The 14,441-nt window shown below is 39.0% G+C and overlaps 1 protein-coding gene and 1 long non-coding RNA gene across 2 annotated transcripts in view; one reads left to right on the top strand and one right to left on the bottom strand.

Moving 5' to 3' along the window:
• Window positions 1-14,441, bottom strand: part of ESR1 (estrogen receptor 1) — a 284,287-nt gene that overhangs the window by 132,904 nt on the left and 136,942 nt on the right.
• Window positions 10,042-13,385, top strand: LOC102151483. Its single transcript, XR_005353685.1, has 3 exons — window positions 10,042-10,170; window positions 10,898-11,691; window positions 13,243-13,385. It is a non-coding gene; the product is annotated as an uncharacterized LOC102151483 (long non-coding RNA).

The following is a 14,441-nucleotide window of genomic DNA, read 5'->3' as shown; positions in this document are numbered from 1 at the left end:
TAGAAAAAGATCTCTGCATATTTTCTCTTGCAGAAAATAAAAAATGATCATGTGGCTCCACTTATAGTAGTCACTTAAAAACCATGTCTTTTGCTTTCTAATAACAGGTTTTTGCGGTCTGGAAGACCCTGGATAAACTGTATTGGTTTGATTTAGTGAAGAAAACAGTAAACTTACGTTAGTGGCTGCTTCTGAGCATGTGTGTTGGAGAATTTTCATTTATAAGAAATTTCAAGTCACTTTGCCTCATTGACTGGACTATTTCAGGGTTTCTGACATTAAACTGCTCTTTGTTTTCTCTTCTGTTTGTTTTAGTTTGTCCCCTACACCTTGTTTCAGGTTTGTAAAGGACAAACAACTCAATCACTATTCCATTCCTGGCTAGATTTCTCTATAAGATTCATTTGGAAAGGTATTACATCATCTAGAAGCCCCACACCACACTTGAGGACATCTGCTGAAGGCTGTGATCACATCAAAGCAGGCAGGAGGGTTGCAGAACAGAAAAACCATTTCAGGGGGGTGCTCTGGTGATCCTCACAGGGAACACAGGATGGAACTAATATAGGCTTAGGTAACCCACTTCAGTTTCAACTAACCACAGAAATTCTCCGCAGGGTCTCCCAAAGGGCCTCAGGATAAGGATACACAGAATGCAGATCTTCCAAACACATGTCTCAGCAGATTTTAAAGCATTCATGAAGAATCTCACATCAGAGTCCCTTGAACCAGCAGAATTCCTAGGAGATGCAAGAGGCTCTTGACCTGAATTACAAGGGACAAGGAGGGTCCTACTCTCTCTCTTGATTCATCATACAGAACTGCTGTCTTGGTTAAATGCAACTCTCCTCCAGCCACCTATGGAGCTGAATTGACTGAAAAGATTAGACTCCTCAACATCTCAAACCTTTTCCCTCACCCTCACTCTCAGCTGATGACCTTGCTCCTAATTCCCTAAGACTTGAGGCAATCAAAGAAGCTCCACAGGACCATGCATGCCCACCTATGGGCCCTGCACCTAAACTCTGTCATCCTGCACACCCTCCTAGGGGAAAACAATCCCTTCACTAGTGCATTAAGTTCTACCCTCCTTCTACTCCATGATTCTTTTTTCTCCCTCCTTTGGAAATGTTTGTACTTGATGTTCCCAACTCCTTTTTTCCCAATCTCTTATGAACTCACTCCAATTAGACCTCCTTGACCAATCCATCAAAACTGCTCTTGACAAAATCACCAATAAGCATGAATTTGCTAATTCCAGTGGCCAGTTATCAATTCTCAGTGTACCTGACCTAAAAGCAACATTTGACACAACTGATCACTTTTTCTTCCTACATTTTCCTCATTTGTCTTTCAAGATGCCACAAAAAGGGGGCCTCCATCTCAAATCTCCTACATTAGTTCTTCCTCTTCTTTCTGACTTTGGTCTTTGGTCTCTCTTTTTTCTTTTTTCAACCTTGATGAAATAATGAATCTAAGCAACGAGTGGTGACTAAAACTATTAGACAAAAGGTTCATGGAAAACTTAATAATGGCTAAGTTGTTAACACCGAATCATTGATTAATCTTTTTCTTAGAGATTTATAGATTTATTTATTTATTTATTTATTTATTTATTTATTCATTTATTTTTTATTTGAGAGAGAGTGAGAGACAGGGGCAGAGGGTGAGAAAGCCATAAGCAGACTCTGTACTGAGCATTGAGCCCTCACAATCCTTAGATCACAACCTAAGCCAAAACCAAGAGTCAGGTGCATAACCAACTGTGCCACCTGGGCACCCCTGAATCACTGATAAATCTTAACATCACTAAAAATGGTATTTCCAGAACCTATGGCCTCCTGGTGCAATTCAGTAGTTTTCTTACCAAAATATTGAACAAGAGTCTAATTAGGCCTTAAGATCTAACGAAAATTTATCAGGTAATAAAGGATGGGATTATATGAGATTATGCTAAATGCTGTCAAAAATATTCAATTGGCTAAATCCAAAGTGTAGAATATTTTACACGACTTCTGTCATTTCTTCAGCAAATAAATGGCAAAGAAGGGGGCAGGGAAGGATGGTCATACCAAACAAATGCACTATTCGGATTTTGGAGGACGATTGGAACAAACTAACTATAAACAGACATTTCTGAGGTGAGTGGTGGAGAAACAGGAACTTAATATTAAATTATTCATTTTGGAACACCTGGGTAGCTCAGCAGTTGAGCGTCTGCCTTTGGTTCAGGTCGTGATCCTAGGATTGGGGATCGAGTCCCACATGAGGCTCCCTGCGAGGAGCCTGCTTCTCCCTCTGTCTATGTCTCTGCCTCTCTGTGTGTGTCTCTCATGAATAATAAAATCTTTAGAAAAAGAAATTATTCATTTCACTGTTAAATATTGCAATGTATGGGACTATAGTTTTAAAAGTCCTTCTCTGGTAAGGATATACACTGAGGTATTAATATTATGGATGTAAAATATAATGTCTCAGACTTTCTTTTTAAGAACTCACACATAAACACAAAAGTATGTTGAAAGGAATTGAAATATAACATTCTCTCAATTTTTTTCAAATGTTTGAAAAATCCTAGATGTTAAGAAAAAGTGCCATAATCTAAAAACATAGTAGACACATAAGGAAAAAGGAATAGGAAAACTCTGGTCTCCTTCTCTTTTCTCTTTACATGCGCTCCCTTAGAGATTTCATTTATCTTCTCTGTGCTGAGGCCTCATGACATTATATCAAGTCCAGACCCACTCCTCAAGCTCAGACATCCCTACTTGCATTGTCTAAAAACATCTCAAACTCCACATGGCCAAAACCAAATTGATTTCCCCCCAAGAAACATTGTCCATTATAGATTTTCCTATATCAATTGTTGACAATTCCACCTTCTAATTGTTTAGGTGAAAATAAATGGAGTCATCCCTAAAGCTGTTCTCACACTCAACACCCAGGCCATCAACAAATTCTTGTCTGCTTTAGTACCACCATTGTCAGAGCTCATCAACCCGTTTCTCACCACCTTACTGTAGTAGTCTCCTAACGGTTCTTCCCGCCTCAAACGCTGGCCTCCTTTGGGTCTTTTCTCAACCTAGCAAGCCAAAGTGAGAACTTGAAATAGAAGTCATATCTTGCCTCTCAAAGTCCTGCATGAGTCCCCATTTTTTTTAAAAGATTTTATTTATTTATTCATGAGAATACACAGAGAGGAGAGAGAGAGAGGCAGAGACACAGGCAGAGGGAGAAGCAGGCTCCATTCAGAAAGCCCGACGTGGGACTCGATCCCGGGTCTCCAGGATCACACCCTGGGCTGCAGGCAGCACTAAACTGCTGAGCCACCGGGGCTGCCCAAGTCCCCATTTGCCTCAGAATAGAACCAAAATCTTTGTTGCCACATAAACTCAATGTCTCCCCTCTGTTTACCTTTTTTACCACATTTTCTTTCACTTCTGACTCCTGCCTCCTTCTGCTCTACTAAGGCTGGCTCCTAGAATATTCTAGAGCATCTCTTGCTTTCAGGACTCTGCACTTGATGGGGCCTTTGCCTGGAATGCTATTGTCTCTGGATGGCTCTCTCACTTCCTCCTTCAAGTGCTGCTCAAATGTCTCCAAAAGGCTTACTCTAACACTGTCTCTCCCTCCTCCCCAGCATTGCTGCTCCCTTATCTCTAGTTCTTGTTTTCCTTTGTCCATAATACCCATGTCTTCCAAATATAGATAATTAACTTGTTTATCATGCTTGCTTTTTTGTTTCCACCACTAGAATGTAAGCACCAGGGAGGCAGGGATGGCTCTCAGCAAGCTCAGTTAAAACTGCTAAATGAACAAAGCAATGAGTGAAGCTTCCAATTCCAATCATACCACAGGTTCATTAGGGCAGTGTTTCTCCTATTTTTTTTTTTTTTTAACTGCAGAGACTACATCTGAACATCAGAAAAGTCCGAGGACCTATCCCCAACACACACACATAAGTTAATGTCCCTTGAGTGTGGGTTGCTTGGGAAAACACATAATAACCCAAACAATACTAAGATTAATAACGCATAGACTGAATCTGTATTTTTACCTTGTTCTATTAGCCAAGGAAATCGATTTGTATTAATAAAATATCATCATGCAATGTCATCAAATATTTAATAAGCACTTACTATGTTCCAGGTACTGTGTTAGAAACCAAAGATAGTAAAAGTCCACTCTCAAAGAATGTACAATCTACTGTTTCCATGGGCTTGTAAACATTTGAAAACATAGTTCATACATGTGTAAGATGTATTATTGTGCTCATACACAGTAGTGGACTTATATTAATGCATTTTCATCAAGGTACTTATCACCTGTGAGAGGCAAAACTTGGTTTTGAAGGATAAAGAAATCTTACATATTACAATGGTTTGTGGTCTTCTAAAGCCCAAGTATCTGACAAAGTCTTATTTCTTAGTATCAACTGTTGTCACCAGACTGGATTTTTCAACTTGATGGAGTCAAAACAAAAAAACAAATTGAGGGACACCTGGGTAGCTGAGTTGGTTAAGTGTCTGTCTTCAACTCAGGTCATGATCCAAGGTTCCTGAGATCAAGCTCCACATGGGGCTCCCTGCTTAGGGGGGAGCCTGCTTCTCTCTCTCCCTATGCTGCTCCCCCTGCTTGAGCTCTCTTTCTTTCTCTCAAATAAATAAATAAAATCTTAAAAAAAAAAAAAAAAAAAAGATTGGGAAACATTGCGACAATGTGTTAAGTCCCCTGGGTTCATGGGTCTCAGATTAATTTCCCATGCTCCAGGAATTCCCCCAGCCCAGGTTTGTAACCTCTGAGGGTTGTAGGTCCCTCAAAAGCTGGTGGCTAGATAGGAGCCACCCACAGCACAATACTGGCATGGGGACACAAGATGGAGAAATGTGGGAATATATGGACTGAGAAAGGTAAGATTAGGAAGGAGAGGGACACAAGAAAAAAAAAAACTCTTATTATTTAGCCTAAGAAACTTAAAAAAAAAAAAAAAAAAACCATGAGAAAATCTGCACTTGAATTTGCTGGTGGGTAGAGAAAGGTGTGTGCTGCACCAGTGATTTTTAACAATTAAGAGTTTATGCTTTCACAGATGATTAAGTGATCTCTCACTAAGGCTGATTAATGGAATGATTCAAACAAAAATAGAAGAAACAAGCCAAGCTTTGCATCCAAAAAGGTGAAGGTTGAAGAGGGAATTTCCCGCTAAACATTTCAGTTCTAAGATGACCAGTTAATATACTGGGGTGTGCAAATATTTACACAATTAGGTGACTGGTTCTGAAGTCCCCAAGTGATGCCAGACCTGGCCCTATAAACCTTTCCTCTTTCCACTCTCCTCTCCATTCCACTCCACTCTCCTCCCTAATGGCAGCACTCCCTTCAGGTGCACGGAACTTCTAACCACACATACACGCATACACACACAGAAACTCCGTCTCTTCCAATGGAAGTGTAGGACACCACTTCAAATTTATCATCTTTAATCCCAAAGAGGAGCAAAAGCATAAGTGTCACAAAAACTTCAGGTCACTGAAGCTGCTAGCTCTCCATGGCCCTGAGGCTGCATTCAGGGACTCAGGGTAGTGGTGCTTTCTGAAAACAAGTATGTAATATTTATTCACCACTTGTGTTCAGAACACATTCTCTCACATACGGGAAATTTTCCGTCAATATTAGAACTGTTCTGAGTTAAATGTGAGTGTGCGTAATTTGGTCTATAGCATACATTTAAAAAAAAATATGCACAGTACAACCACAGATCCCAAGGATCAAATAGTTTGGCCGGAATTTTTAACAGGACCATAAAATGATAATTGATGCTCAAGATGACCAACGGGAACATCCTGAAACACCTTCTGAGTTACAAAATGAAGCATCATGATGCAATCACCTTGAGGGCACACGATGAGGAACCAGACTAATCTGTGCTCTGCAACTTCCTTAGTTCATGCCACGTTTGGGAAGGTCACTTATCATTTTGAGGCCTCTGTTTCTTTATCTGTGAAGTGGCCACAATGATAGTATCTAACTCATAAAGATGCTGTGAAGATATTTCATACAACGCTTCACAATACACTCAATGGATAGTAGTTTTTTTGTTTGTTTGTTTGTTTGTTTTCCAATATGGCTTTCATGTGAATTTTGGTGTTTGGTGTTCTGGTTCTTTATTAAAATGATGATCTCTGATATATGTTCACACTCAGTAAGCCAGAATACTTATTCAAGAGGATATATATATAAAAAAAAAAGGATATCCAATATTCAAATTGTAATTTGAAGCATATTCTTATAGAGAGATTGCCCACCAAATGTGTATTCGATACTTATTGTTATTAACAGACCTCAGGTTTTATTCCAAGTATAATGTGCATAATTTAAAGACTTTATTTCCCAATGTCTCTTGCAGGTAGATGGAGCTTAAGTTCTGACTAGTTGGACATAAGAGGACGTGCTGAGTAAGAGCTCCCAGCAGTCTCCTTAAAGGAAGCTGCTTCAGCAAAGTGTGTCCCTACCGATTTTCCTCTTGTCCACTTTCTGGCAGCCTGTAATGTAGCTATGACTGCTGAAGCTCCAGTAGCCACATGGGCCTAGGAGTTGACTTTGAAAACTAAGCCTTTTTAAAAAATTTCATTTATTTATTTATTTATGATAGTCATACACAGAGAGAGAGAGAGAGGCAGAGACACAGGCAGAGGGAGAAGCAGGCTCCATGCACCGGGAGCCCGACGTGGGATTCGATCCCGGGTCTCCAGGATCGCGCCCGGGGCCAAAGGCAGGCACTAAACCTCTGTGCCACTGAGGGATCCCCTGAAAATTAAGCCTCAAGCTAAGTTAGGGAATAAAAAGTCAGAAGGAGCTTGGGTCGTTTTGACTGCATAGCTGCTGTACCACTGGTAAAGAAGTCCAGATTTGTTTTGTATGAGAGAAGAAACTTTGTGTTGTATAAGCCACTATTATTTTAGTGTTTTCTGTTATAATAGGTGTTAATTCTAAGCTTAAAACAGTTATATTTGAAATAGGACTTCTTCTACAGTATATATGATTTTTTACCCTTACATTCTTTCTTATGTCATTTAAATATTTGTATGTATAAATACTTTAAGCCTATAGGATAGCTTAAAGCTTCCAAGTGTAGTGTAGTTAGTTAATATAACTAACTCAGAAAACTGGCAGGAACTGATATACCTCAGGAATGTTTTTTTCTTAATTGTAACACCTTTAAAAAAAACAGAACATTGTTTGTAAAAATAAAACAAAAGCAAAGAAACAATAATCAAATCTGAATTAGTCTTAGCATCAATAAGATTATTTGGAAAAAAATACACAGAAGCATGAAGACAGATTTAGTAACACAAGTAAAAAGAAATGCATGGGCTGAATATTAAAAGTGCATTAGAAAACTGGTTTCTAGCCTAGTTTTCAAAATGCCAGGTTATCTCATGATTTTAATTAATAGTTACATAATAGTCTTAACAATTAGACCCAGAATTAATTATATCAAACCATTTCAAATCAACAACTATAGCAATAGCTAGTATTTACTGAATCCTTACTGTAGACCAGGGTTGTCCAAAGACAGAGGTCATGTTTTTAAATCACTTAATATACAGACCTCCTTCATGATGTCTGTGTCATCTGGCAAGAGAGGGGGAAAAGGTTTTCTAAAAAATCAAATAACACTAAAATGATACAACTCTGCATTTGTGCCATCCCTTTTTTAGCCTATTCTAAGAGATTCACACAGGCAAGTGTTCTAAAATTGAAACTGTTTCTCCAATACTAAACTCTAAGATTAACCTCTCTATGCCTGTTTTTTCATCCATAAAATTAAGATAATAAATGCAATAAAAACTGAGTTAATACAGGTAAAATGCTTAGAACAGTACCTGTCATAGTCAGCTACTATTTGTAACAGATAAGTGTTTTTTTTTTTTAAGATTTTTTTATTTGGTTATTCTTGGGAGACACTGAGAGAGAGAGAGGCAGAGACACAGGCAGAGGGAGAAGCAGGCTCCTCGCGGGGAGCCCGATGTGGGACTCGATCCCAGGACTCCAGGATCACACCCTGAGCCGAAGGCAGACGCTCAACCACCGAGCCACCCAGGCGTCCCTGTAACAGATAAGTTTATACTAAAGTCAGCTCTGCCTCTACTTCTTCATGTGTAAGATGGGCAAACCATTACAACAGTGTCCATATTCCTCATAGAATAACTAGCTTGATAGAATGGAGGCCCCCTGAAGGCAGAAATTTTGTCAGTTTTGTCCTCCAATACATCCCTACACAAAGAACAGTACATAGTACACACAAGGAACTCATTAATGTTAAATAAATAGAACTGGTTTAGTGCAGTTATTATGAAAAAACGCTGTAGGAACCTAAGGCATACCTCTCTATTTCATTATTCCACCCAACTTCGCTGGTTGATCAATTTACCTTCTTGCACTGTTTATACTCTATCTAAAAATCAAATTTTAAGTTCCAGATAAGAGAAATGATCACTGAATTTAGTACCATTTTTACCTATTGCTTTTTTTGCCATGTGATGCCTATTTCCCCTTTCACATATCTTACATAAAGTATTATACCTCCTTTTTTATTTTGGGAAAGTATTCATAACACAAAATTTAGTATTTTGACCAGCTTCAAGCATTCAGTTCAGTGGCATTAAGTTCATTCACATTGTTATGCAATCATCATCATTATCCATCTCTAGAAAATACCCCCCTTTTAAAAATACGGCTCCTGGTATACTTTAAGTTCTATTTATTAACTACTGTAGAGACAACTCAGAAATTGGTTACCTAGGCCAGTGAGAACTGTTTTCCCGTTTTGACAATCACGTTAACAATAAAGATTCTGTCAAAGTGGTCTGCTACTTGTTAAGCAAGAAAATTAAAGATATTTAAGGTCAGCCTTTCTGATTTCATGAGATGGGGAGTCACGTGTTTTGACATGCATTATCAGACACTAATTAACTAGTCGATTATACATCTACATATTTGTAAACCCTTTAAATTTGAGCCTTTTACAGCCAATCTCAGTGGAGCCTTCTAATCCCACAGACCCAATATAAAGGTAGCATTGTTCTGGATTGCAGTTTAGGGAATTTTAAGATCTATTCGGGAAAGGCCAAGATACTTTTTTTTTTTTTTAATTTTTATTTATTTATGATAGTCACAGAGAGAGAGAGAGAGGCAGAGACACAGGCAGAGGGAGAAGCAGGCTCCATGCACCGGGAGCCCGATGTGGGATTCGATCCCAGGTCTCCAGGATCGCGCCCTGGGCCAAAGGCAGGCGCCAAACCGCTGCGCCACCCAGGGATCCCCAAGATACTTTTTTTTTCAGCCTTCATCTCTGAATTGTGTATAGTCATACAGAAAAAAACATCTGTTTATACCCCATTTCTGCCTTATTGATACAAGAAGAAAAACACTGCCCGACACAACTAGAATGCCTGCCTTAGAAAATATTCTTCCAGAGTTTAAGGCCTTGAATGAGAATGAGTTTTCAAATTTACAGCTTTATCTGCTAGTTTTCAAATATGCATTTCAAATGTCCTAAGCAAACTTCGGCAAACATCTTGACCAGGAAAAAAGAACCAATGTCAATGTGTGACATGCTATTCTGTGAAGAGACACTTTTAATCCCCTCCAGAGAAGGAAACTGGCCACCACTTTATTAGATTTCATGTTTATGAAATGGTCACACAACAAACACATGCTATACTACAAACATAAACTTAATTTCTTCTGGAGAAGGGCACTGCCATCATTTTATTAAATTTCACCTTTATTTAGCAATTACACTTCTAATTTTTCATATCATTGTGTTAGAGGCTTTGCAAGGTACAACTAAGGGATAAATCCTAGACCAAGAGGACAAAGCCATTTGTTTTTTTTTAACTGCATCACGGGTAACCTGACTCCAGAATTTTTACACACAACTTATATTTAATACATCGAGCAATTTACTTACAAGGGAGAATGTTCTTAAGAGAAGTACTCACTCAAAGTTGAGCAAACTGCACGGAACAGTTTAGTAACCAAGGCAACAGGATTGAAATCCTAAGATTCCCTGGAACTAGGGGTTCCCAACCAGGAACAGCTAATTCTGTCACATAGCCTTTTGAAGAAGATGAATTGAACACCAAGCAGCTTATGGTGACTCAGGTGAGTTTGAAAATTAAACATAAACAACTCCAAGGTTGTACCTACCTTATTGTTAATGGTGAAATACCACAAGCCATAAGAGGCCTTTCCCACTGCAGTTATTCTTATTTTTCACCCTCTGTGTAGCTGCAGGGGTAGAGAGTGGGCATCCATTTACCTAATGAATGACTATTATGTTTCAGCTATGAATCACCTTAAGAGAACAGTTACACGGCCTTCTCTGGGAAATTAAGTATTTGAGAGAAAAGGAACACATAGCTATGTTGTTCTATCTAGTCCAAATACTAACACTTTCTAATTCGTTTCAATGTTTAACCACCTGCTAGAATCAGTGGGTTTATTTTCACCTTAGCAAGAAAAATGCTTAACACGTGAGTATTTGAGAGCTAGGGGGTGGGCTGAGGAGAGAGAGGTAATAATTGTGCCAAAAATAAACTGAACAACAGTCTGATATAAAGACTACAGTGTAAACCCATTGATTAGAGCTCTCCAGTTCCTGCAAAAGAAAGCAATAACATAGTAGGGGTATGAAACAAATTTCAAATCTACTTATTGACATTTCTCCAGAAATTATTGGTTAGATAGAGAAATGTATGGGGAAAAGGGTGAATTCTTTTCATTCTACTCCACTACTGAGAATGTTTCCAAGGTTCCCGTTGTTTTTTATGGCTCTGTTTAAACTTAGATCTTATTAGGGCCAGTGCTGATTTTCTCTCCTTTTTTGCAGTTCTCTGTTCTTCAATCCTCTACAGAAAGCTAACATCTTACCTCACTGAGATGCACCCTCCACTGGCTAGCGGGGACATTGAAACTTCAGTGTGGCTGTGTTGATGCTTAGGACACACATAAGCTAAGCACATGGGGGGTCTAAATATACTACTGTTTTGGGTATTAAATCCAGATAAAGAATTGGTGATGCTGGAAGGTCAAGCGTAATCACTTCAGAAAGTCAGCCACATGTATCCTGGAGAAGCCATACAATTTTGGCATCATTCTGAGAATGCAACTGTACAAAGTCAGTCTAAATGGTCATCATGTCAAGAAATCTCAATTTGTGAAGAATCATATTCCCATAGAAAGGAGAACATTTGTTTTGAGTAGGTTTTTAAATGAAACACGCACCACAAGTAAAATATAATTCACCTAATATAAACTCATTTTTCATACACACAACTTTTCAAAAACAAGCTTATGGCTTAAGCAAGTCAAACTCAGATCGTAGAAATACTTTTCCCTTGACAAAGTCCCTGAGACAAAAATAGATACCCAGCCAACAAAAACTATTCATCTTTCCATTTAAAAGAAGAAATCCAACCACAGTATAAATGAATCATCCGGCAACAAATCTACTATTAGTGAAACAAGACTACAGTTTAATAGCTGCTGCTATGTTTTAGACCCCAGCTGATTTAGTTCAGCGATATACATCTGACAAGATACTCTGGACCATGGACTGGCTGTCTCGCCACAGCAAACTTAACACATGATTATGCTGGTTAGAGTAATTTGAAGTTTCAGAAGGTAAGTAGAAGCTGAGGTGTCCCTTCAGAGGAAAAAATGAGCACAGAATTGAAACAGAGTGAGGAAGATGCAGGAATTCAAGCAAAAAAATAAAATGAACACGCTGTGTGAAGGGGGGAATAGCCAGTGGAGAACGGGGCCAGGAGATCAAACCGGAAAATAGAGCGCAAATAAGATGGAAGGGTGCCAGTTGGCGAACAGCTTTTCTACTCTAAAAAAGGCTGAGGGTAGGTGCTCTGAGGTATAGTCAGATTCTGTATTTTAGGCTTCAAGGGCACTATCATTTATCTGTTAAAGGCTTTACTAAGCTAGGTAATCAAGTCCACTACCAAATTTTTAACTCAATAGTTGTCTCCTCCAAAATTTGTATCTACCCAGAACCTGTGAATGTGACCTTATTTGAAAATAGGGTCTTTAGGGATGTAACCAACTAAGATGAGGCCATAGTAGACTAATTAGGGTGGATCCTAAATATGATAGACCTGATATCCTTAAAAGAGGAAAAATTGAACACAGACATACAGGGAGAACATCACATGATGACAGAGGCAGAGATTAGAGAATTGCATCTGTAAGCCAAGGAATGCCAAGGAATGCCAGCAGCCTCCAGAAGCTAGAAAGAGGCATAGGAGAATCCTCCCACAGTCTTTGGAGATAGCATGGCCATGTTGAATCCTTGATTTTAGACATCCAGCCTCCAACACTATAAATTTCTGTTGTTTTGAGCCACCCAGTTTGTGAAACGTTGTTATGGCAGCCGTAGGAAACTAATGCAGGGAGTGAAGCATTCTGAAATGATGATTTACAGAAATTATTCTGGCAGTGATGAGTGGGATGAATTGAAAGGGGGAGAGGCTGGAACTAAAAAGACCAGTGAGGAGGATATTATAGTCATTCAGTCTTGGAAAACAAGAAGGATGTGGGCCAGGCTAGTGACAGTGGAACAAAAACAAAGCCAAAACCTAGAGATGTTGAATAGAAAGAACTGATAATACATGGTGAAGAAGAGCCAGACACATGAATGATTCCAAAGTCAGATAAAGAAGGATAGAGCCTCTTGCAGAAATGGAAAGGAACAGAAGAAACAAACAAGTGTGCTCTAAAGGAGAGAAAGGGGAAAATGGCAAGTTTGGTTTCAGATGAATCTAAAAAGTTAACAGGTGAAGCTCTGAGGAGAGTAACTTTTCAAGGTGGTTTAAAGCAACAGTAGCAGCCAGGGCCAAGTACTAGAGTAATGGGAGACACATACAACAGATGGGAAAAAAGAGAAGGATAGCCTAGTATAGCCTCCTTCTTCTCTCCTGGGAACAATTTTTCTGTCCTGTGAATATCGAACAGTAATTTACCCAGTGACCTCTTCTTGGCTCTGGGCTTTTCTAAACATATCAAGTCTCATGAACTCTTGCCTCTATTTCTAAGATTAATGGAGAATTATGAAATATATCTACCCTGGACAGACTCATTCACACTATCTATTCAGTTATTATAAGTTAAGCAAAGCATATAACTTATGACTAAATAGCTTATTTTCTTTTTTCTTCTGGATTTCAGAATTCTGAAAAATAACCAAGCACAGAAACCAATATCTCTTTACTCTGAAAACTCTAACAAAGAGCAAACTTGGAAAGTCAACTGTAAAGGAAGTTTTAAAACTACTTCTGTGGGAAGCTGTTCAATAAATGGAATTGATACAACTGTGCAGCCATCTGTATAAAAACGATTCTAGAACCACTTTCATACTGTATAGTAGGACAAACTCAAATGGATCAAAGATATAAATGCAAAAAGGGAAACTACTAAGGTACCAGATTAAAACATTATTTCTGTGGGTTAAAATTTTCTTAAAGGTATTTGCCAGGTAGATTCACGGAACTGTTAAAATCCTAAATCAACTTCAAAGCCAGAAGTTCAGTGAACCACTTGGGCGGGCAAAAAAGAGTAAATGATTAGCCAGGCCTACACTAAGTGAGCCAAACATTCCTCTTTAAATCAAAAGCTCCTTATTTCTTTTGCCTCAAAAATACAGGCACCTTTTCTTTTTAATACAATGTGTAATAGTTTCCTAGGTCTGTCGTACAAAGTACAAAAAAACGGGTGCCTTAAAACAACAGAAGTTTATTGCCTCACAGTTTTGGAGGCTAGAATAGAAGTCTGAGATCAAGATGTCAGTAAGACCAGGCTCTCTCTGAAGGCTCTAGGGGAGGATCCTTCCTGGCCTCATCTAGATTCTGGTGTCTGCTGCACCTTTGGCATTCCTTGGCTTAGAGGCACATTGCTCCACTCACACGGCCATTCTTCTTCCTGTGAGTCTTTATATTATCTTCCTTCAGGGCATTTCTATCTCTACGTCCAAATTTCCCCTTTTTTATAAGGATTGGAGCCCACCCCCAATGAGTTCATTTGAACTTGAAGACCCTATTTCCAACTAAGACCACATCTGAAGTACAAAGCATTAGAATTTCAACATATCTTTTTGGGGGAGCACAATTCAATCCACTTTAACACATTTTAATAGTAATACATCTAAATAGTGACCAAAAAACTGACATTCTCCATGCCAAATCCTCCTGGGAGTAGCAGAGCCACAGGCCAACACTTCCCACAGGGTGACCTGGGGACATCCAGCACCACATGTCACCCAACTAGAGATAAACATGATAAACATGCAGATTCTAAGGTCCCAACCCACACTCACTGCAACAGAACCCTGGGTAGGGTGAGGCAAAGAGGCCAAATGGGGCATTTTCCTC

The sequence above is a fragment of the Canis lupus genome, chromosome 1 (assembly GCF_011100685.1).
Source record: "Canis lupus familiaris isolate Mischka breed German Shepherd chromosome 1, alternate assembly UU_Cfam_GSD_1.0, whole genome shotgun sequence".
In the NCBI taxonomy this organism is placed as follows: domain Eukaryota; kingdom Metazoa; phylum Chordata; class Mammalia; order Carnivora; family Canidae; genus Canis; species Canis lupus.
The sequence above is the reverse complement of the archived record's forward strand: the minus strand, read 5'-3'. Positions and strand labels throughout refer to the sequence as shown.